We start from the raw sequence: 24,127 nt of genomic DNA, 5'->3' as shown, positions 1-24,127 counted from the left end.
GCCTGACATAAACTTCGGAAGGAAGGAGAGACTCATCCGGGCTCAAGGATGCAGAGTTTCTCGTTCATCGTGGCTGCTTCCGTCATGTTCATCATGAGGCACAACATTCCAGCAGCGGGAGTATGTGGGGGAGCTTGTTCACCTCAGGATGAACAGGATGTAAGAGAGAGGAAAGGGAGTAAGGACTCTGTATGCCCTCCAGAGGCACACCTCCAGTGACCGGATTCCTCCAGGGAGACCCTATTTCCTAGTTGGACAGAACCTCCCAAAATATCACCACTAGCCAAGGACCAGTCAACATGTGAACCTCAAGGGACGTTTCTTAGTCTAACCATAGTGCACATCGGGGCTATTCTCTTACTGCGGTTCTGGGAGATGTCATGGAAGGGTTTTGCTAAGTGCTGTTATTTTTGGCTCTCTCTTTAGGTCTAGCAAAATGTCCCAGGATGCACAAATTGACTGTCCATTTTATAAAGCCTTCAATAATGTTGTCAAAGACTGTCTCTGTTTCTAAAGCATTTTGAAATCATGGGCTAACACAAATAAAATTTATCAGTCTAAATATTTTCATCTGTTGTTAACCTGCTGAATAATTAATTCGGGCACTTGACGAGATTAGCTATCAGGCTGGGGATGTGACTCAATGGTAGAGTGCTTGCCTGGCATGGATGAGGCCTGGGTTCGATCCCCAATGCCACAGCAAATTTCAAGGATGGATTCAAGTCTGTGACAGCATGTCCTGTTTGGCAAATTTTAGTTTTTTATTTATTTTTTTTCAAGTATGAATTCTGAAAAAAAATAAGTCAAGAATGTTTAAGGCAGTACTTAGAAGGTCCACAGGGATGGAGAATTCTCTAACAGGGTTTAAGTCATGGCCAGGTTCTCCTTTTCCAAAGCAGGGGAAGGTGAGTGGCTGTGGTAGCGACATTTTACAAAGGTTGAGTGACTTGCTGCGAACTGGTGGATGTCTTCTATTCACAGAAGAGTCTGCGGAGCTCATCTCTTCCACATGAATCCCCTCTCCCAAGCCACGTGGAAGCTGCTGCAATATGTCTGAACCTCTAGAAGTAGGACCTAAATAAACTTTAAAAAAAAACATTATCCAGCCTTGTGTATTTTGTTACAGTAAAGGAAAATGAGCAAATATACCATGTATGTGCGTTACTAGTGTTTATTGAGACTCCCTATAAATAAAAAGGGGTGTGTTTTTAAATTGAGGCGTAATTTATAAAAGGGTATATTGTTTTGATGAGACTTTTTACAACTGTGGCTGGATGTCTTTCTTTAGTCTTCCAAGAAGGGCCATTTTACTTTTTTAGAGTTGCTTTTTAAAGTCATGAGGTCAACAACTTGGACTACTATGCATGTAAGTGCTAATGTAAATTAAAGCCCAAGTTGACCTCCAGCAGCAGTTCATTCTATGTTGACAGTGAGAGAACACTTTGCCTGTTAGGATACTGTTACTCGTGGACTGAAATGCTGAAGAAACCCCTCCCCCTATTTTGTTTTTTGAAAAAAAATCAAGGTATATTCTAGGGTTTCCTGGTTGACCTCAACAGATAAACTGAGATGATAGTCTTAGTTCAGAAATGATCTGAATGTAGATTTACAGTCTACTCGTACAGCTGGCTAAGTGAGATCGCTTTCACAGTTCTGCATGTATCCCATTGGCTCCCCATTAGTCACTGAACTCTTAAAACTGGTATTATAACATTACCACAATGTTTTGCGCCAATTTTATAAACTTTACAGTGCAATATGTGTTCCTTTTCTGAGGCAAACCAAAGGTATATTTCTCAAGGTTCTGCTGCTATCAGCAGCGTTGATGGAGGATTTTTTTTTATACATTTGTAATAGATAGAAATAAACCAGAAAAAGAGAAGAAAAAAAAGTGGTGGAGGAAAAAGTGAACACTGCAAGAATACTCAAAAGGGCTGAGAGTTGCAAATGCCAAGAATGGCTTTGCATAGTAAATGGAATAGAACAGCTCTGAACTATAGCTTACTTTTCCTGGTTTGGTCTGACAGAATGATTGAATGCTTTTGTACAAAAATCAGAGCCTTAAAAACAAGGATTTGGTGAGATTGTAAAATGGTGTGCCACTTTGGCAAAACAGTTTGGTGGTTGGTCAAAATGCAAAACATTGTTACTCTGTTACTCAACAATTCTACCTTTAGGAATATATCCTCAAACTACTGAAAATGTGCACCTATGAAACATGTACATGAAGGTTTACAGCAGTGTGTTGCTAATAGTAAAAAGTTAAAACAACTCAAATAGCTATCAAATACTGGAGAGAAATAAAATGTGGCTTATTCATACAATAGAATATTATTAAGACATAAAAATGAATGAGAAACTGACAGATTAATGACTTTGGTGAACCTTCATAATTTCATTTGTAGATCTTTCCATTTCTAATTTATAAATACATTTGGGTTATAAATATAAATGTACTGCCTCCTGTCAACATTGTATACTTCTATTTGATGATTTCTGTATCAAACATTATATGGAAATGTTTCCAAGTATTTTCTGTATTAACTGTGAATGAATAGAACAAAATAAATTGCCTGTGATGGAAAAAAAAGGGGGGGGGTGAATGTAGAATCCTAAGAAAGGAACCAGAGGCGTAGCTCAGTGATGAGCACTTACCTAGAATGCATGAGGCCCTGTGCTTGATCTTCTGCACTGCAAAAACAGATTCACAGAGAGAGAGAGAGAGAGATCCTGAAAAAGTATCTTGGTAGACAGTTCATACACTTTCATGCTTATAAACATGTAGTAACTTTTTTTTTTTTACTTGAAAAGCATACAATCGCTGGGACCAGGGATGGCTCAACAGTTGAGAGCATTGGCTGCTCATCTACAGGACCCAGGTTTGATTCCCAGCACTTACAAAACAGCTCACAAATGGCTGTAACTCCAGTTCCAAGGAATGTGATGCCCTCTTCTGGCCTCCTTGTGTACCAGGCATGCACAAGTGCATGGGCATACATGTAGGTAAGATATCCACACCCATAAAATAACATAATATTTTAAAAGTATACAATCATAGAACAATATTTGTAGCAACACATTTTACCTAAGTACAAATTACCTAAGAAGAAAAATAGTCGCTATTGTCCATGAATTTATATTCTAAATTTGGGAAACAAAAGAATACTTATACAAGTGAGGCGGTGGTGGTTCACCCCTTTCATCCCAGCACTCAGGAGGTAAAGGCAGGTGGATCTCTGTGAGTTCAAGGCCAGCCTGGTCTACAGAGGGAGATCCAGGACAGGAAAAAAAAATGACACAGAGAAAGCCTGTCTCAACCCCCCCCCCCAAAAAAAAGAATCCTTATACAGTTTTGAATTTGTTAACTTTCGGAGAATTTTAGACAAATCTAATTATTTCCCCCTTTCTCTTTTTTGTGTTCCTCTGTGCTCTGTTTTCCTTTTGTCTCTCGGTTTTGTGGCTGTTATGTGAATGTGGGGCCTGTGCATGCTGAGCAGATACTCCACCTTGAGCTACACTCCTAGCCCGTAGTTGTCATATCTAAAAAAATGGAATCAACTTCTCTTTGCTCCAGACACAAAAGAAAAGTTAGGGAATTTGAAGATCAAAACCTGCTCAGCTACTTTTCTCCACAATGCTTATTTTATGTAATTGTAACAAATTTGAGGAGGCAGAAATATCCTAAGATTACAGATATGAATAGCTAGGTAAATGTTCTAAATGCATTTGCATATTTGGTGAGTCTTGGAGATTTAAGCAACAGAAGTAACTTAAATGTGTGTTTAGCATCAGTGTTCTATATTTCCTTCTTAGAATCTCTTTGAATACGAGAATTATCCAGTTGCCTGATCATTCATCTGAACATTGAACTTCATCAAGACATAAATCCTTATGATCTGTAACGTTGTACAGAGCTGGTGAAGTTGAACCCTTTGCAAGCAGATGTCCCTTATGATTTCATTTAGCCAAAGACGTTTTAGATACATCATCATGGACTTAAAGCAAGTTATAGAAACAGTGAGGATTGATTGAACTTGTAAAACCAATGTAGGAAGTTTGAATCGTAAGATATTTGACCCCAACCCTGAACAAACTAAAGCACTATACTGACATTACTTTTATATAGCAAAGTAATTTTTACAGACAATCAATCAAGACAAAAAGAATCTTCTTTTATCTTAGAATAAAAGCCCCTTCTCTCTTATCTCTACTTGTTAGATGGGTTATTATGCAAATATACTTTTTAGTGTCAACAAGAAGAAACACAGCTTAATAACTACTTTCTTTCTTTCCAATACTTTTGACTGCTTATCTGCCCCATATTCCTTCAGGGAGCCTGCAACTAAATACTTCTTTAAAAGCAATTAATCTTTAAAGTTTCCCGAGAGAAGGAAAACAAGGAGAAAAAGAAAAGAAAAAAAATGTGAGGTATTCAGGTTCAAAAAAATTACAAAATTGCTTTGAAAAAGGCTAATTATGTTCCCTTTGCAAGGAGAGGAAAGAGTTTTAGAAATAGACAAATAAATACTCCACATACACACACAAAAGAAGGCGACATGCGGTTGGTTTCGACATCGTTTGAGTCCTTGACAATTTTATCAAGCCGTACAATTACAATGTCAGTTCTTATTAATCTCCCAGCACAAAAACAGAGCAGGGCTTGTTTCTGAGGTTAAACAAAAGTTTTTGCTCTTTTAGACAAGCAAGACAACAATGCTCTCCTGAGAGTTTCTTCATTCTTTTGTGCCGATCCACGGCCTGAATGAACAATCTTGTTCATGTCAACATTGCCTCCAATTGGCAACAGCATTTCAAATTCTGCCTGGTAAAACTGTGCCATTTGGAAAACTAAGGGCACATGTTATCATCCATAGAAAACATAACCACGAAGGAGGCAGGTGTTAGCCTGGAATGGGCACAGCTGTATGAGACCCAAATGGCCTTTGAGGAAGGTACTTGGCTCGGTGTCTCAGGAGTCTGGCTCAAGACCAACTGTTGCTGATCCGAAGAAGCATAAAATCTTCCAGTTCAGTGCAGCTGGAACGAAACAGAGCTATTTTGGGGAAAACAAAGACAAAGGCTGGAGATGAGTCCTTGTAAGGGCTTTTTTCTTTTTTCTTTCTTTTCTTTTCTTTTGTTTTTGTTTTGTTGTTTTGTTTTGTTTTTCTAGACAAGGCTTCTCTGTGTAGCTTTGGCTGTCCTGGAACTTACTTTGTAGACCAGGCTGGCCTCGAACTCACAGAGATCCACCTGCCTCTGCCTCCCTGAGTGCTGGGATAAAAGCGATGCACCACCACCATCGGGCTTGTAAGGGCTTTTCCTTTTAATTTATTTTTTTTGTTTTTCGAGACAGGGTTTCTCTTTGTAGTTTTTGGTGCCTGTCCTGGATCTCACACAGAGACATTTATTCAAACTCTGCATACAGACTGTGCTAGACTCCAGTCATTCTCTTCCTACGAAACCTTGCTCTTATAAACAAATACTTAAAATGCCGATTGGCCAGAAACAGGTGTGAGAGAGCTAGAAAACAATTTTACCAAATAATACCATCGTATGTTAGCTTTTTGTTTGAGAGAGAGAAATGGTTTAGACGCAGGAAGATTTCTTTTGGCCCGGGTTTCAGGGAGGTCGGCTTCATCTCTGTGGGCCTGAGGTGAGGCGACCTATCATGTCGGAAGGGAAAAGTAGAGGAGGCTGCTCACACCAGGGAGGTAGAGTGGGAAGTGGATCAAGAAAAGAGAGAGAGAAAACGAGACTCTGAGGAAAAAATACATCCAGGAAGGTATACCGGCCCCCAGGACCCACGCTTGCCTAGCAGGCCCCACCTTCTACTAGACCATTCAGCTATGATTTATCAGTGGATTGGCCCATTGGTGAGGCTAACACCTTCAGGTCCAATCAACTCTCAACAGCCTCATTGGCTGGAACCAGGGCATCAACATGTGAGCATGGCTTCACATACAAATGTGAAAAACAGAAGTCTGGTCGTATAGAGCAAGCGAACTCTCTTCCAGTATGGGCAGGAAACGCTGGTACTTAGGAGGCTCCTTGGGAGGCTGAAACCAGGTGAACTCTTAAAGCACAGGGGTTTGAAAACAGCCTAGGCTACGAAACAACATTCTGTCTCAAAAAGAGGAAAAAAAAATCTAAGGAACCATATTCCTGGGAGAACTAAATAAACATAACCCCGAAGGGTTTTAGTGAAATTGACCAGAGTTCAATTCAGCATCTGCATATGGGGATGCAAAGTCTCAGATGTGTACACTGTTAGCAAGTTGAGGGTCCTGATCCAAAGCCATAAAGACTCAAATGAATTTCGTTAAACTTCCATTTATTTTTAAAATTGCATTGATTCTCTCTCCCCCTCCCTCCCTCCCTCCCTCTCTCCCCCCCTCTCTGTATGTGTGCAGCACATCGTGCCTGTGGAGGTCAGAGGACAATCTGCAGGAGTCAGCACGCTTCTTCAACTTTGTGAGTTTCAAGGGATCCAGCTGAGGGAGTTAGGCTCGGCAGCAAGTACCTTTGCGCACTGAGCCATCTGGCTAGCCCTGAACTTCTTTCTCTTCTGTCACTTCCCCGTGGGCAATGACTATGAGGACAAAACTTGTGGCTGAACAAGGTCAGTGCGCTGCCCACTGCAGTGACGATGAATACACTCTGGGGAGCCATGATGTCTCAGTAAGACCCTGTGAAAAGAGCGTTGGTCACTCAGAACAGGAAAGATGTTATCAAGAACTGGATATAGGTCAAGTCGATCCAGGTTATCTACAAACAGTTCTTCACTGTTCAACTTTAAATGTTTAAATACTTCCAAATAAAAATGTGAAAAAACAATGAATCTATTATAGCAACCCCAAATCATGTATTTGGTGGCAGTCTAGGGGGTCTTCAGTGACATGAGGTTCTGCTCTGGATCAGATGCCATTAAGACACGAAGACAGCTGGGCAGTGATGGTGCAAAACTTCAATCCCAGCACTTGCAAGTCAGAAGGAGGTTGCTCTCTGTGAGTTCGAAGAGTTGGTCTATAAATCAAGTTCCAGGGGGAAAAAAGATAAATCTTGTACCGGGATCTAGCCAGATAAATAGATGCAACTAGAAAGATCACATTGAGAGAGGTCACCCAGACCCAGAAAGATAAACATTGCATGTTCTCTCTCATTTGTGGTTGCTAGCTCCAAATCTTCAAATGTGAATACATAACATGGAGTAACTAAAGAAATCAGGAAAGTAAATAGGGACCATGGGGGTTGGGAAAGAGGAACAATAGAGAGGGGTTGTGGTAGTTTGAATGCAATTGGCCCCTGTAAGCTCAGAGGGAGTGGCACTATTAGGAGGTGTGGCTTTGTTGGAGTAGGTGTGGTCTTGTTGGAGGAAGTGCGTCACTGTGGAGGTAGGCTTTGAGGTCTCATATATGCTCAAGCCATGCCCAGTGCCTCAGACCACTTCCTGATGTCTGCTTATCAAGATGTAGCTCCTTCTCCACTCTCAGCTCCTTCTTGTGGGAGCCTACAAAGGCTATCTTGGGAGAATTTATTCAGGGTCAGAGAATCTGAGCTTGCTTTACCCAGCAGGACTGCGTAATGGGATGATTTGACCACAGGCATGGTTACCAGGTGTTTGGAAGGGTCTGTACTTGGCTGTATGGTGTGCTTTGATCTTGCCAGGGGGAGGTCTTTTGCCTCTCCCCTTGGCATATTATAAAAAAAAAAAAAAAGAGTCTTTTTCAATAAAGGACAAAGCTGTTGGATATTGACCCAGTTCTTCCCGACGCTATCCTGTGTCTCTGTCTTTTTTCTCGTCATCTATGTCTCTCTTTCTATCATTTCTTTTTCTTTTTCTCTCTTTCTTTCTTTCTTTCTTTCTTTCTTTCTTTCTTTCTTTCTTTCTTTCTTCTTTCTCTCTTTCTTTTTCTTTTTCTTTTTTTCTTTTTTTTCTTTTTTGGTTTTTCAAGACAGGGTTTCTCTGTGTAGTTCTGGCTCCTTTCCTGGAACTCACTCTGTAGCCCAGGCTGGCCTTGAACTCAGAGAGATCCACCTGCCTCTGCCTCCCTAGTGCTGGGATTAAAGGCGTGGGCAGCCACTGCCACCGCCACCACCTAGCCTATCTATCATTTCTTAATTCCTCTCTCCTCCACCTAAGAACCCTTCAAAAGGTGAGCAACAGACTCCTACACCATCTCCAGCACCATGTCTGCCTGCATGCTGCCATGTCCCACCATGATGATAATAGACTAAACCTCTGAACTGTGAGCCAGTCCCAATTAAATGTTTTCCTTTATGGTGTTTCTTCACAGCAATAGAAACCCTAACCAAGACAGGGAATGGCAGGTACGAGTGATTTGAAGGTAGAAATGGAGGAAATGGGGGGTGGGGGAGTTTAACTAGGGAGAGGAAAGGAAATTAATATAAAGAAAGAATATAAAATAATAGTAAGAATATCTGAATAAGTCATAAGGAATCAAATTATTATCTACCTACCTGAAAAATGCATACAATACACATAAATCAGTGTATGCAAATGCATATACAGTTTAAATAAAAATTTCCCATCCGGGTTGACAGTGCTTCCCCAAGAGTTATTGACTAACAAAACTACAACACGAGGCATCAGAAAACCCTTTTTGAGTTGTTGGTCAGGGTTGTCCAAGAGATTCCCCAAATGTAGGCTATTTCTGTTGCTTTTGGTTGCCTCCCAGAGATGGAAGGTAAGTTCCTGTTCCTGAAGACACCACACACTTTGGATACAGGACCCAGAGGATCTGAGCTAGATCTGATGTGAAAGCCTCCTCCCTGAAGACTAGCTTTCATGGTTCCAGAAGGCATCATCCAAGAGTGGTGTGCTGGTTGCTCTTGTGTGTGAACTTGACACAAGCTGGAGTCATCAGAGAGGAAGGAGCCTCAGCTGAGGAAATGCCTTCATGAGATCCAGTTATAAGGCATTTTCTGATTTAGTGATCAATGGGGAGGGCCCAGCCACTGGTGGGTGGTGCCATCCCTGGGCTGGCGGTCCTCGGTTCTATAACAAAGCAGGCTGAGCCAGCCATGGAAAGCAAGCCAGTGAGCAGCACCCCTCCTTGGCCTCTGCATCAGCTCCTGCCTCCAGGATCCTGCCCAGTTTGAGTTCCTGTCCTGACTTCCTTCAGTGATGAACATCAGTTTGGAAGTGTAAGGCAAATAAACCCTTTCCTCCCCAACTCGCTTTTTGGACATGGTATTTTGTTGCAGCAACAGGAACCCTAACTAAGAAAATGGTAAGCAATCAATAGTCCTACACAGCCATGATACCTGCAAATTTAAAAATGGCAAGCATAGTACAATATTCCTAAGGATGTAATAGTGGCATGCATACCTTGGAGCAACCAACAGCTCTCTAATTGGACTTAAGGCCTCTTCAAAAAGAGGAAAATCATACCTGGTACTTGGAAACAGCCAACTACCAGGAGCTGGTGAGGTCATGGATTTAAAAGAGAACCTGCTACTGCCACTTTATTAAGCCAAAATAATTTCTAACTACGTTCTAAATCATTATCCTTATACATACAAGTAGGTACCCTCATAAAGAAGTATCTCCTTGCAACAGAGATCATTACAGAAAATGACACTGATCAAAATGCAGAGGGCATGTGAGCATGTGGGGCCAGACCCAACTGAGACATCCACAACAGAACCCCTGCTCCTAACACTCGGTATCATAGCAGGGGTCGGGGTGCTGAGACTGTCCAATCCAGAGGAACAGGAAGTTTGCTATGCCACTGTAACTAATAGAAATGCTAGAGAGGTTACAAACAGGAAGTCTAATTAACATGGCTTCCCAAACAACACCCGATCAAGGATAACATCAATAGACTGCTAACAGGAGAGGGAGAAATTTCCTGGGGCCTCAACACAAGACAGAGAACTGTAGCCAACCAAGAGATGCTGGGCGCAGAAGAAAAAGTCTTTCCCAGGAAACCCCCAGATTTTGTTATCCAATACCAAGTGGTCAGCTCTGAAATCTTATGCATACAGGTAACTTCATAATGATTGATCAGGTTGTATTTATATGTGTGTGTGTGTGTGTGTGTGTGTGTGTGTGTGTGTGTGTGTGTGTAACAACAAAGAAATAGAAATAGAATTCATGAATTTGAAAAAGAGCAAGAAGGGTATAAGGGAAGGTTGGAGAAAAGAAAGGGGAACAATGTAATTGTATTTTAGTTTTTAAAAGCTATGTTTTGTTTTTTTTTGTTTTTGTTTTTTTTTTTTTTTTGAGACAAGGTTTCTCTGTGTAGCCTTGGCTGTCCTGGAACTCACTCTGTAGACCAGGCTGGCCTCAAATTCAGAAGTCCATCTGCCTCTGCTTCTCAGGTGCTAGGATTAAAGGCGTGCACCATCACTGCTCAGCTAAATATATGTATTTAAAAATAAAATAAGAATCCCTTCCATCAAAAAGAGAACTGATGATAGGCACCCTAACATGGACCTAGAATCCCAGCCAGTGGGGAGGTTGAGGCAGGATTAAGATTAGCCTGGTCAACATTTCATGATTTCTGTCTCGAACAAAAACACAAGACAAAGCAGCACAGATAATTCTGTGATTAGATCTTGCAGGAATTCTTACTGAGGACAGAGGACTAGAGAGCTGCCCAAGCTGGAACTGAAAAAGAGGCAGTAGTCAATCCTGGCAGCCAGAAAAGAACGGAGGCTTGAGTATTTTTGTTGTTGTTGTTTGTGTTGTGATCTACATTTTGTTTCTGCTTGTTAAAATTGTGAAATATTGTTTTCATTGGTTTTGCTGCATTGGTTTCGGTTTTATTTTATCCAGAGAACATAGTGATCTTGTCTGGGATTGCTGTTCTGTAAGATTGCTACTGTCCAACAGAACACTCAGGGCTGCCTGTGACACCCTGTATTCTCATCTGACCACCCAGACTGGACTGTAGTGTTAGACTCACTCAGCAGTCTTCTCAAGATAGGTTTTCCTTGAACATCTCATACATAGAGACAATGAGCATGCACACCAGCAGTTCTCAGCCTGTGGGTCACGACCCCCCACAGGGGTTGCATATCAGATATTTGCATTATGTTTCATAACAGTAGAAAAATTACAGTTATAATGTGACAACAGAAAGTATTTTATGGTTGATGGTCACCACAACCATTGAAGGGGTCGCAGCATTAGGAAGGTTGAAGACCACTGACAGACACACAGCTCCCCTCCTCCCTTCAATCCTTCCTGGACTGCCTCAACACATTCCTCTCCCAATGTTGTCTGTCTTTCTTCTCCAGCCTCCTCCCCCCTCCTCCCCCTCCTCCTTCTCCTTCCAATAACCCAGGGAGTCCAATTAGTGCTGCCGATATGTAGATGAATGTTTGAAAATTCACTGGAGTGTGGTCAACTTGCCAGGGATCACATCCCCAAGAGAAAATGACTCTCAGGAGCATCTCCCCAGCTAAGGAGCAGAGTTTCCTGAGTTCCTCTCCCATTCATGGAATTTTTTTTTTTTTTTTTTTGGTTTTTCGAGACAGAGTCTCTCTGTGTAGCTTTGTGCCTTTCTTGGAACTCGCTCTGTAGCCCAGGCTGGCCTTGAACTCATAGAAATCCTCTTGCCTCTGCCTGGCTAAAAGTTTTTATACCAGTTTAGTATGTAACAGAGTCTTAGCACTGGAGTTTCAAATACGAGGTGATCTTATGAATGTGGTGAAGAAAAAGACATTAAAAACAAGGATACACATCGTTACTTTTTCATCTCAACTGTTGTTTCAAAATGTTGTTGCCAAGTCATCTGGAGGGAACCCAGCCTCTTGTGTTCACGACACTGACTCTCCTGTGTTCCTCCGTGGTCCTTTCTCCAGTTACATTCCCCTGTCTTCGTCTAGTGTGCTGCCAAGCCAAGCTTTTCCCATTGTGCGTCTGCTACTTTTCAAATGTTTCTCCCTGCAAGCCTCTAACTTCTATCAAGCTCTCTGGAATCAGACTTGACTCGTGGAACCAAATACTTTTCCATTCAACCTACCAAGTTACTGGGAGCCTCCATTGTATAGTCCACAGGCAATAGTGCAGAAGAAAAGTTAGAGAGACATTCCCAAACGTGTTGGGATGGATCTTGGTTGACCCCACCCCCACCCCACCCTAGTGTGATTAGGTTTGAGAGTCTCTGAACCTACGACTGCCAGGATGGTCCAATCTTCTTTACAGACATGACTGTGACGATCACTCGCTCATGCACACGCTTGTGCCCACAGGTGCATGCCAGCCCAGTTGCCTCTGCCTCCAGAGATGCTTGTTTGTTGTTTGTTTTTGAGACAGGGTTTCTCTGTGTAGCCCTGGCTGTCCTGGAACTCACTTGGTAGCCCAGGCTGGCCTCGAACTCACAGAGATCCGCCTGCCTCTGCCTCCCCGAGTGCTGGGATTAAAAGCGTGCACCACCGCCTGGCTTTACCTTATCTTTTGAGACAGTCTTTCACTGAAACTGGAACTCACTGATGTGGCTAGGCTGGCCAGCCAATGAGCTGCAGGGAATGTGCCTCATGCCCCTGGAGCCTGGGTTATAGATGAGCACCACCCTGCCCAGCTTTTCCATGCCTGCCGGGGATCCAAATCCAGGCACCCCTGCTTGTGTGGCAAGCACTTTAAGTCTCTCCAGCCCCTAAAAATACCTTTGAGATGGAATTCATAGAACACACAACTCATCCATTTAAATGATACATGTTCATGGCTTTTAGTGCAGTCAGAGATGATATCATCACACTATCCAAAACACTTCATTGCTCTTCCCTTCATTAGAGCAGTGGTTCTCAATCTCCCTAATGCTGCGACCCTTTAATATAGTTCCTCATGCTGTGGTGACCCCCCCCACCCCCAACCATAACATTATTCCATTGCTACTTCATAACCTTAATTCTGCTACTGTTATGAATTGTAATGTAACTATCTGATATGCGACCCCAAAGGGGTTGTGACCCACAGGTTGAGAACCCCTGCCCTAGACTAACGCCCTATCTTTCTCAGCCTAAGGTAAACCACTAATCCACTTTCCATCTCTGTGGACTCACCCAGTCTGAGCATCCTGTATTAATGAATTCGTACAACATTTCATATTTTCGATTGGATCTTTTCATTCAGTGTAATTTCAAAGGCTTATTCAATGCGTAGATTGATTTCTCTCCCCCAAACCCCGTCTCTTTCTTCTGTCTCACGTAGCCCAGGCTGGCCTCAGATTTATTATGTAGCTGACAACGATCCTTCTACCTCCCGCCCCTAAGTGCTGAGATAACAGGCTTCCACTTCTTTTTTAGTGCTGAATAATATTCCATTATATCATATGGGGCTTGGGTTTTTTTTGTTTGTTTGTTTGTTTTTGTTTTGTTTTTTACACAGCCAGAAACAGAATGCTATTGCACTTTTTCCCCCCTCTACATAGCCAAACAAATTCGGTTTGTCATGTTTCTAGAAAAAGGCGACTGTGAATAAATGTTGGCTGAGTCTCACAAGGATGGCAGTCGTGTTTAGAAAGCTGCTTTTTATGAGTGAGTTTATTCACTCAGCACACTTAGTCTTTTTGGTATTTCTGACTCACAAACGGAAGTGATTCTATTTTGGCATCCTCTATCTTTTTCTTGCCGGGTCTCTACTGACTTGCTGCGTTAAATTATGCAAGTTACTTTAGCTCTGTTTATTTAAGTCCTGCATGCCCTGTAAAATAAGCCCCGTCCGGCCTGCTTGTTTGCCAAGGCTGTTTGGAGACAATTTTTCATATGATATGCACCATCAGCTCCCACAGAAGGCAGAAGGAATTTGATGTGTGGGGGTTGTCTGGGATCCAGTCCAAAATTAGTGCTCATCTGGAAGAAATATGGACGCCTGATGCTTTCTTGCTGGTCTTTTATTTGTTTTCGTTTATTGCTTTCCCTCTAAGGAACTTTGCAAATCTTCATCATTTTAGTGTTTTGGTTTTTTTTTCCTATATAAGGTTGGCTTTTTCTTTTGTAAAAATATTGAAATGGGAAAAGCCATCTGATGCTTCTATTAGTTTACTGTGTATCAAAGAGTAATTTGTCTGACCTAGTTTTGTGACCTGGGGAAGGTCTAATATCCAGAATTTGTCCCTCCGCTACCCCTCCCTTCCTCCCCCCCCCCTTTCCCTCTCCTCCTCTCCCAAGACCGGCCTCTCTAGGCCCCAGCTTGGGATGGGAAATCCAACCAGATGGATGATCATCCATGTGCTCATGCAAGATGCTGCTTTGTGCGATAGGCTGAGAAGGCAGCAAAGAAGAACGCTCGCTGGCTGATGGTCGCAGCAGGGGAAGGTCAGGAAAATGTGTGCATGCCGAGAGCGGCAAAAAACTGGATGTGCTGAAGGCAAAAACAAGGCCAGAGGTCTCTGCTACCTGGGGCGACAGGGACCTTCAGGAGGAGACTTGCGCTGGTCTGAGAGGACAGACAGGACCTTTAAAGGAGGGAGGGGCAGGAAACAGCATGTCATCCTTCCCAGCTGGAGTCTTCAGAACAGGGACGTGGACCACGGTCGCCTGAAGTGTGAAGAGCAGCTGTGTAAACTAAACTTGCACAAGTAGGTGGGGGCTTTGCAGGCTGCACATGGAATTTGTTCTCCACTATTTAAGCATCAGGAAGACAGTAAAGGCCTTTGGCAAATTGCACACCTACTGTAGTCCCTGGTAGAAAGAGGAAGGGTTGGCAAAAAAGAGAGAGAGAGAGTTCAGGCCAGAGACCACACAAGAGCTTGGTACACAGGTACAATCGAGGCAAAGGGAATGGGAAAGAGGTGACTAAACGCTACAACAGGCCTTGAAGTCTAGGTATGGGGAAGGCAGTGGAAACACCTCTTGGGCCAGACCTCCTTACTCTGAGGGGCACCGGGAGGAGCCAAAGTTATAAACACCTCCTCCAGTGACGACAGGTGGTCGGCTCCGGCCTCCGATTAGCTACTCCGGCCGCCAATCCCGGAGGAGGCGGCGCCGTCCCGGCCGCTCGGGGCTCCGAGTGTGGCCGGCGCGGGCTGGGAGCCGGAGAAGCCGGCGGAGCCGGGTAGCAGGCGAGGCCGGGACGTCGGGCGCCGCCGCAGAGGTAGGCAGGTGGGCAGGGCGCGGGATCCGGTGGCCTCGGGGACCGAGCCCCCGGGGTCCCTTACGCGGGGGACCACGCCGTCCCGGATCGCCGGCGAGGAACGGGGCGGCGGGACCGGCGTTGCGGGACGGGGATGCAACGCAGGACGCCGCCGTGAGCCCCGGCTGGGCCTGGGTCCCGAGTCGCCAGCACGAGCCGGCTGGGGGCGGCACTACGTACCCCGGGCTCCTGTGACGTTCGGTTAGAAAAGCCGGGCCCCGGCTTGTGGCACCGCGGGGGGCTTGTGGCACCGCGGGGAGTCGTCGAGCGGGCGCGCTGCGGGGCAGCCCCGCGTCCCCCGCGCATCGTGGGTCCCATCGACGATGCTGTAGGTTCGGCCTGAGCTTCTGGAGAGCGGGGCTGTGAAGGAACATCGGGGACCGAAGTTCTCCAGCTTTCCGTTTTTAACACCTCCACTTGCCTGACCGCACGACGCCAGTGTCCTAAGGTGACATACCCTGAATCGAAGACACACACACACACACACACACACCCGCCCCCACCGAGAAGTTGAGACGTTTTGTTTCGTAAAAACGCTCCTGGTGCCGGGCTACCTGCAGGTCACTGGCTTCTTTGTGAAGGCTCCAGTCTTTGCAAGCCTAGACCTCAGGGCTATGCGTGTGTCCCGGAGGAGTGTGCGAGCAAGGAGCAGGCTGTTCTGGGCAGTGCAGAGGACCGGCAGGCGTGGTCCAAGTGGGGTTAGGTGGTGGTAAGGTTCTTTAAACAAGGCGTCCTTCAGTCTAGTTAAGAAAGACAGCTTTACTGCATTAGGGGGGAAACGACACAGCTCACAGCCCCAACTGTTCCTAGAGACTGTGAGGGGTTTACGGGTTTCTCCAATTTCATCAGCATGAGCCTAGGTAGTAGTGTCCTTCTTCTTCCATCCGTCTCTCTCCCTCTCTCCTTCTTTTAACGTCCTCCTCCTTGTTAGGATTTGGAAAAGAAACAGGAAGTCAGCGATTCAGAGAAAAGAGCACTCACTCCGCAACTGTAAACAGTTTATTTTGTCAGTAAATTATTTCCTAAGTCACTGGAGGTCTTTGGAAAACCTCGGCTTTTTCCTGCCCCCTGCAGAGAAGGTAGATCCCCTCAGAATTCAAAACTTAGGACATTTTTAGAAGTGGATTATAGTCCCCAAAGCTGTCCCGTTCTGTCCCCACGGATGATGAAACTTCAGAATTAGCGTTCTTAACTACTCAGGGTGATACTTTCGTATGACAGCTGCCATCTACCCAGTCACAGGATTTCAGAGGACACGTGTCTAGACCTTGGGCCATCACAAAACCAGTCTTCAGTTTTGAGTTTCTTTTATCATGACAATTACTGGAGACTGAACATGCCAAATGCATGTTTGATAATAAAGCTTTTGTACCTATAACTACTGCAACTAAAGAAAGATGGATGTATTCAACTTTTAATTTTCTTATTTCATTTTCATAGTGAGGTTCTAGGTAAGAGGTATGTACCATACTTTTCCTAGTTGAAGTTAACAGTTCCTTCTCTATTATTTGAGTTGCTGGTGAAATTCCTGGCAGGGATAACTACTCATAATGAATGGTTAAATCGGCAAATGTGGTCTTAGCATATACCCATTCTTTCCTTTGCGTATGAACCTTTTAATTGAGATACAATTCACAAACCGTAAAATTGACCCTTTGAAAGTGTATAGCTCAAGAGATTTGGGTATATTTGCAAAGTTGTGCATCACCACCACCTAATTCTAGAATATTTTCTTCAACCCCACCCCCCTAAAAAACTCTAGACCTTTTAGTAGTCGATCTCCATTGTCATCTCCTTGGCAACCTTTGACCTGTTTTCTGTCCTTTTATCTGTTCTGGACATTTCACAGGACATGTGACCTGGAGTTGTAGACCGTAGGATAACTTTAAACATATGAGGAATTGTTTGACTATTTACAAAGCAGTTACGACATTTTTGTAGTACCAGCGATATGCAGGAGTTCCAATGACTGCACAGTTTCATCAGTTCTTATTAATCCACATTCTCTTCCTTCCTCCCTCCCTCCCTCCCCCCCCCCTCCCTCCCCTTCCCTCCCTCCCCCCCCCCCCCCCTTCCTCTCCCTCCTCTCCTCCCCCTCCTTTCTCTCTCTCTCTCTTTCTTTCTTTCTTTTTTTTTTTTTCTTTCTTTTTTCTCTCTCTCTCTCTCTCTCTCTCTCTCTCTCTCTCTCTCTCTTTCTTTCTTTCTTTCTTTCTTTCTTTCGACAGGGTTTCTCTGTGTAGCTTTGGAGCCTTTCCTGGAACTCACTCTGTAGCCCAGGCTGGACTCGAACTCACAGAGATCTGCCTGTCTCTGCCTCCTGAGTGCTGGGATTAAAGGTGCGCGCCACCACCGCCCGGCCACATTCTTTTTCATTTCATTATATTGAGCTAATTTGGGGAGAAGTGGAATGTCATTACAATTTTAATATTTCACTTTTTGATTTTTTTTTTCTTGTAGTTAATGATGCTGAAAACTTTTTGTGTGCTTATGGACCATTTATATATTTTCTTTGGAGATGTGTCCATTCTTGGTGTGTGTGTGTGTGTGTGTGTGTGTGTGTGTGTGTGTGTGTGTGTATTTGTACTGATTAGCTTTCTATTTTTGTGATAATTACCATGACCAAAACTCACTCGGAGAGGAAAGGGTTTATTTCAGATTACAGTTAATAGTCCATCGTGAAGATAAGTCTGGGCAGGAACTCAAGCAGGGCAGGAACTTGGGGGGCAAGAGCTATAGCAGAGACCATGGAGGGGTGCTGCTTACTGGCTTGCTCATGCTGTGTTCAGCCTGCTTTCTTATACAGTTCAGGAACTGCCCAGAGGTGGCACAGCTCCATATGGCTGGGCACACAGGTTTTTGTCAGGCAGACATGAACCACATCACTGTTACACTACGACCTTTCCTCTCTTGCTCACATCAACAATTAGTAAAGACAGTGCCCTACAGACTTGTCTACGGGCAGTCTGGATGGAGACATTTTTCTCGACTGAGGTTCCAGATAACTCCAGCTTCTGTCAACTTGACCAAAAAACAAAAGAAAAACCAACCAAAACAATTGACGCCCTGTCAACTTGTCATCACTATTAAACCATAACCTTTCTCTTCTGGTTGTCCCCAAGATGCCACGTTAATATTAATATGACAATATAAAACACTCCAACTTTTAAAAGTCCCACAGTCTTTAAAAAACGTCAACACTTAAAGCTCCAAAATCTCCTTAAAATATTCAAAGTCTCTCCAAAAAAAACACAAAGTCTTTTAATGTGGGTACCTGTAAAATAAAAAAATAACATATACTGTCTTACTCCAAAAGGGAAGAATTGGAGCAGAGTCTCATTCAGCTCAAACAAAACCAAAGGCCAACTGTGTAAAGCATCAGGCATGGCACTCATGATCTTCTGGCCTCCCAAGGGCTCCAGTGGTTCCACCTCTGTGGTTCTGCCGTTCGTTCATAGCACATGAAGCAGCACGTCTCATGGGTTGAGGGCAGCTCCACTCCACAGCTGCTGCTGTTCCGTGGTGGTTGCCCCTTATTCCTGGTATCTCAAATATTCTGCTGCAACTTAGGCAGCAGCCTCACCAATAGCCTAGGCTCTCTTCAGGGACTCTGACCCTGCTATGTGGTGCCAAGCCTCAAAAGGTCTCCGTGAACACTTCAGTCTTGGGGCTTCTACCTTCAGCAGTGACCTCTGCTGACCTCTCTCAGGGCCAAGGGTCAGCTGCTCTCCATGACCCCCTCCAAACCTTCAAAAACCAATACCAACTGGGAGACTCTTACACGTTACCAAGTTTGGATGCCAACATGAGTTGTAGCCTTGGCTTTCTCTGGAGCACAGTTTCTGTGTGCAGCCTTGAGGAAATAGTCCCAGAAAATTTTACCTCAGTAGTACTGGTCTCTTAATCACTGATAATTTCTCGGGTCCCGCTAACCACCATTGACTGTCCGAGTAAAGCAAAGGTGTCACTTTAGTGGTTCTGGTATTTTCTTAACCACAGTTGATTCTTCAGCCCCAGCTGCTCAGATTCTTAATGCAAAGTATTGAACGACCCCAACAGAGTCTTTGAGTTACTCTCAAACTTCCTTCTGGAACTTCACAAGCTAGGCCTCCACTGTCTTTACCACTCTTAACATTCTTATCATTCATGCTCCCTACAGCAGCTCCCTGAGCTCTGAGTGCTCAATGACTTTTCCAGCCTAAAGTTCCAAACTCCTTCCGGGATCCTTCAAAAACAGCATGGCCAGGTCGGTCTCAGCCACAGCCCACACTCTAGTACAAATCTCTGTCTCAGGGTTTGTTTCTGTTGCTGTGGTAAAATACCATGGTCAAAAGCAGCTTGGGGAGGAAAGGGTCTGGTTCAGCTTCCAACTCTCAGATCACACGCTCCATCTTTGGGGAAGCCAGGGCAGGAACCCAAGGCAGGAGCCTGGAGGCAGGACTGAAGTAGAGACCCTTGAGGAGTTCTGCTTACCAGCTTGCTCCTCTTGGCTTGCCCAGACTGGTTTCTTATACAGCTCTGGACCCCTTGCCCCAGGGGTGGCCCTGTCCCACCCCCATGGCTTGGGCCCACCCCTGTCAATCAGCAATCCAGAAAATACCCTATAGACTTGCCTGTGGACAATCTGAGGGAAGCATTTTCTCATGTGAGGGTTGAACTGGGATCTCACGTTTACGTGGCCAGCACTTTGCCAAGTAAGCCTTCATTTCAGCCCCTAATTCTAAATTAGACTGTCCTTTTTTGTTTTTTCTTTTTCTTCCTTCCTTCTTCCTTCCTTCCTTCCTTTCTTTTCCTTCCTTCCTTTCTTTTCCTTCCTTCCTTCCTTCCTTCCTTCCTTCCTTCCTTCCTTCCTTCCTTCCTTCCTTCCTTCCTTCTTTCCTTCCTTCCTTCTTTCCTATCTTTTTTGGTTTTTGTTTTTTTGTTTTTTTTGAGACAGGGTTTCTCTGTGTTGTTTTGGAGCCTGTCCTGGAACTCACTCTGTAGACCAGGCTGGCCTCAAATTCACAGTGATCTGCCTGCCCCTGCCTCCCGAGTGCTGGGATTAAAGGCGGGTGCCACCACCGCCTGGCTTTTGTTTTGTTTTCAAGATAGGGTCTCACTATGTAACCCTGGCTGTCTTGGAACTCACTTTATAGAGAAGGCTGGCCTCAAACTCAGAAAGATCCTCCTGCCTCTGCCTCCTGGGTGCTGGGATACATCAAGCCTGGCAGGTTGTCTTTTTTATAGAGTTGTTTGAATCGTTTACATATTCTGGACACACAAGTCTTTCAAATCTTTCCCTACCTTTTTGTGGGCTATTTTTACAAGTTCTTCATAGTGCACCAAGAGCAGTGGTTCTCAATCTGTGGGTTGAGACCCCTGGGGGTGTGTGTCACACATCAGATATCTTGCATATCAGATATTTATATTATGATTCATAGCAGTAGCAAATTTACAGTTATGAAGAAGCAACAAAATAATTATATGGTTGGGGGTCACCACGACATGAGGAACTGTAGTAAAGGGTCACAGCATTAGGAAGGTGGAGAACCACTGCCTTAGAGCTCATAATTCTTAAATTTTGATGAGGTTTCATTGATCTGTTTTCTGATTTTTAGAGCTTTGGGTTACATTCAGGCCTTTGACACAGCTCATGCTAATTTGTGTGTCTGGGCTGAGAGAGGGTACTACATTCATCCTTCTGCATATGGCTATCAACTTGTCACCCATCATTTGTTGAAAGTACTATTACTTCCCTGTTGAATGGTCTTGGTACTCTTGTCAAAAATGAATTGATTGTCAACGCGAGGTTGTATTTCTGGACTCAACCTTATTCTGCTGATGTCTCTCTTCACTCAACTATCTTGGGTACTGGAGCTTGGTAGTGAGCTTTGAAGTTTGAATACGTGACACCTTAAGCTTTTTCAGAATTGTTAGGTTATCCTTGGTCCCTTAGAATTTCTCGGTGAATTTTAGGATCAGTTTACCAATTTCTGGCAAGAAAAAAGAAAATCAGTTGGAATAGTCACAGTGATCGCATTGCTAACCTGTTTGCAAGCCTCGTCACCTGCACAGATTGCTGTCCACAAACAGGCCATTTCTTCATTTATTCAGGCTTGATGGCTTTCCTCGATGATGTGTTGTTTTCAAAATACGAATTCTTGTTTTGTTAAGCTTACTCCTAAGGGTTTTAGTCATTGCCATGCTATCATAAATGGAATAGTTTATCGATTTGGGGGTTTTTCTTCTAGTGTATAGAACTTGATTTTTGCATATTGATGTTGTTTCCTGAAATCTTACTTACTAGTTCTAATAGGTTGTGTGTGTGTGTGTGTGTGTGTGTGTGCATTTTTCTTAGAATTTTCTATGTACATGATCATATCTTCTGCAAATAGTTTTACTTCCTTTCTAAATTTAGAAACTTTTAATTTTATTCTTGCCTAGGCTACATCTCATAATGTCGTGCAGAAGTCAAAAGAGCAGACATCTTTGTCTTTTGTTGGTTTTGAGGGGAAGCGTTCAGACACCGAGTGTGTATGTTGCCAGCTTTTGGAGTTGTCCCTCACCAGGGTGAAGGACTTCCTTTTATTGCTGATGTGTTGAATGCCTTTCTTATGTAGAGATGTTGAATTTTGTCAAACTTTTTTTTGTGTTGTTGAAATGATCTTTTTAAAAATCCTTTATTCTATTCATATGACACATTGCCTTGATTTTTTTTTCATTTGTTGGAAAGCTATTTATGCTATTTTCAAAACTGTAGGCTAGGAGTGTACATTATTGGCAAAGCATTTGTTTACCATGTAACAGAATCCAGATCCCAGCCAATCAAAGTAAAGAAGGCAAATATCTTTTACACTGGGACATAAATGTTATTCTAACCGTAGAGGAAAACCTACACAACATGAAATAGATTATATTGCTTGAGATAGAACAATGTCTATATTTTTCTGCATAGTTGTTTGAATGGTTTAAGAATTAAGAATGCCATCAAGTAGTGGTGGCGCACACCTTTAATCCCAGCACTCAGGGGGCAGAGGCAGGCGGATCTCTGTGAGTTCGAGGTCAGCCTGGTCTACAGAGTGAGTTCCAGGACAGCCAGAGCTCTTACAGAGAAAACTAGTCTCAAAACAACAACAACAAAACAAAACAACAACAAAAAGAATTAAGAATGTCTATTTTATTAGTTTTTAAAAATTTAAGAAATATTTTATCTCTATTTTCTTTCCCTATATTCCCTCTAAAGCTAAACCAAAGGTTAAGTAACAGTAGAACGGCGTTTGTGATACCGAGATGAAACACTAATAGTAAATGTTCATATGGTAAATGAAAATGTTCATAAAACCAATATTAAAAAAACAACCGCAACAGCAAAACCCAGAAATAAGTAGGGTCGGGCTTCTATTAAAAGCAGGAGAATCTTTGCCAGCTCTCCTGTAATGTTTCTGGTGTCTGTGGCCAGGATGTAGGGGTGTCTGAAAGGTGTGCAGTGCTTAGGGGTGATTGTAACAAAATACTGTTGTCTTTGGAGAACAATTCTTTTGTATTCATTTATTTCTAAATTACGGAGTGATGATTCCAGTATTCAAGTGAAAACTGTCTTAAGCCCAAGACACGTATTTTTGTGTTTAAGGAAAAGGGAAGAAATCTTTAGTAGCTTGCTGAGTTTTTGTTTGGTTGCTTATTTCCTTTTGAAACGGTCTAGTCTTGGCTGACCTAGAACCTGGAACTTCTGTGTCGCCCAGGAGGGCCTTGTGTGTACCATAATGTTCCTTCCTCAGCCTGCCAAGCGCTAGGATCGTGGACGAAGCTTGTAGCTTGCAGTTTTTAAAAATTGGTGTATGTTTAAGGAACAGGATACATTACAGTAAATTTTTTGGGGAAATTTGTTGTATTTTCCCTTTTTTCTTTCTTCCTTCCTTTCTTCCTTCCTTCCTTTCCTCCCTCCTCCCTCCCTCCCTCCCTCCCTCCCTCCCTCCTTCCTTCCTTCCTTCTTCCTTTCTTTCTTTTCCTCCCCAGAAAACAAAAGAATACTATTATGCACTTCAACAGCTGAATCTTTGGAGTTCTGAGAATTTATCATCTTTGGATTTCTGAGAATTTATTCTCTTGTGTTCTCCTCCAGGGGCCTGGCTCGGAAATCCATTCCTAACACTGATTTCATCAATTCATGGCAAAGGTCATTCAGAAATACAATAGGCCAACAGAACAGTAAGAAACATTTAAAACTACTTTCAGGAATCCCAGAGCCAGAAGTGGCCATGCTTCTGAAATCAAGTAGCCCGTAGACTTTCAAGACAGCCTGCCCGGCCTGGAGCTGCCTGCTCTCCAGCGAAGTGTCCCCCACCTTTAACCTCCTGCAAAGGAGCAGTTAGTGTCATAGAAAACACTGAGTCCGGATTTACTAAATTGTAGATGACATCAGATTTCATCTTTATCTGTTTTCTCTTCTTACCCCAAATGAAAACGTACTTGTCAGGCTTCTAGTGACTTCCCTGGTTAAATAAGCCAGAGGTTTTTTGGCTTGAGAGACTTAGCCTGGACCCAGACATATCCAAAGTGGTACCAAGTCATCATTTTAGTGCAAATCTTTAGCACAGGTACGGTATTTCCATAGGTTATTTGATCATATTACTGGCACATTGTGGTATGTCTGCAAACCTGAGAGTGTGAATTTTGAGTGGATAGGCTTTTAAAGTCCTACCTGTCGGGAAGAATTAAAAACACAACAGTCTCTCTGGGCTGTGCTATCGTGTGGTTCAACGTTCTATGGGAAGCAGCCTTATTTCATTTATTCCTCATAGCATGTCCATGAAGCTTGTGATTGTTAGTGTCTGGCTTTCTTTTAGCATGGGTAAACTGAGACAGAAAATAAAGCAGCCGGGTATGGCTTCCAGCCCTGGTTTCTTGTCTGTCATTAAGTTCTACACACCGTGGCAAGTGCTGGCCTTACCTTGGAATTTACAACTGTGGATGGCATTCAGTTGTCCAATGAGACATTTCTTACGGTGCCTTCGATGCCAATGTGTGTGTTGTTTGACCGCTTGCTTT

The 24,127-nt window shown here is 43.5% G+C and overlaps 1 protein-coding gene and 1 long non-coding RNA gene across 2 annotated transcripts in view; one reads left to right on the top strand and one right to left on the bottom strand.

Moving 5' to 3' along the window:
* Positions 1-751: 751 nt before the first annotated feature.
* LOC119086495 lies at positions 752-12,101 on the bottom strand. Its single transcript, XR_005089793.1, has 3 exons — positions 11,994-12,101; positions 2,656-2,691; positions 752-1,083 (listed from the first exon to the last, which is right to left on the bottom strand). It is a non-coding gene; the product is annotated as an uncharacterized LOC119086495 (long non-coding RNA).
* Positions 12,102-15,322: 3,221 nt separating this feature from the next.
* Positions 15,323-24,127, top strand: part of Plekhh2 (pleckstrin homology, MyTH4 and FERM domain containing H2) — a 106,798-nt gene continuing 97,993 nt past the window's right edge. The window contains exon 1 of the mRNA XM_037198004.1: positions 15,323-15,551. The gene's annotated coding sequence lies outside the window, so the exon portion shown is untranslated. The remainder of the gene's footprint in view (positions 15,552-24,127) is intronic.

Source organism: Peromyscus leucopus, chromosome 22, assembly GCF_004664715.2.
Source record: "Peromyscus leucopus breed LL Stock chromosome 22, UCI_PerLeu_2.1, whole genome shotgun sequence".
NCBI classification, from domain to species: domain Eukaryota; kingdom Metazoa; phylum Chordata; class Mammalia; order Rodentia; family Cricetidae; genus Peromyscus; species Peromyscus leucopus.
Note: the sequence above shows the minus strand (reverse complement) of the source record. Positions and strands in the feature narration are given on the sequence as shown.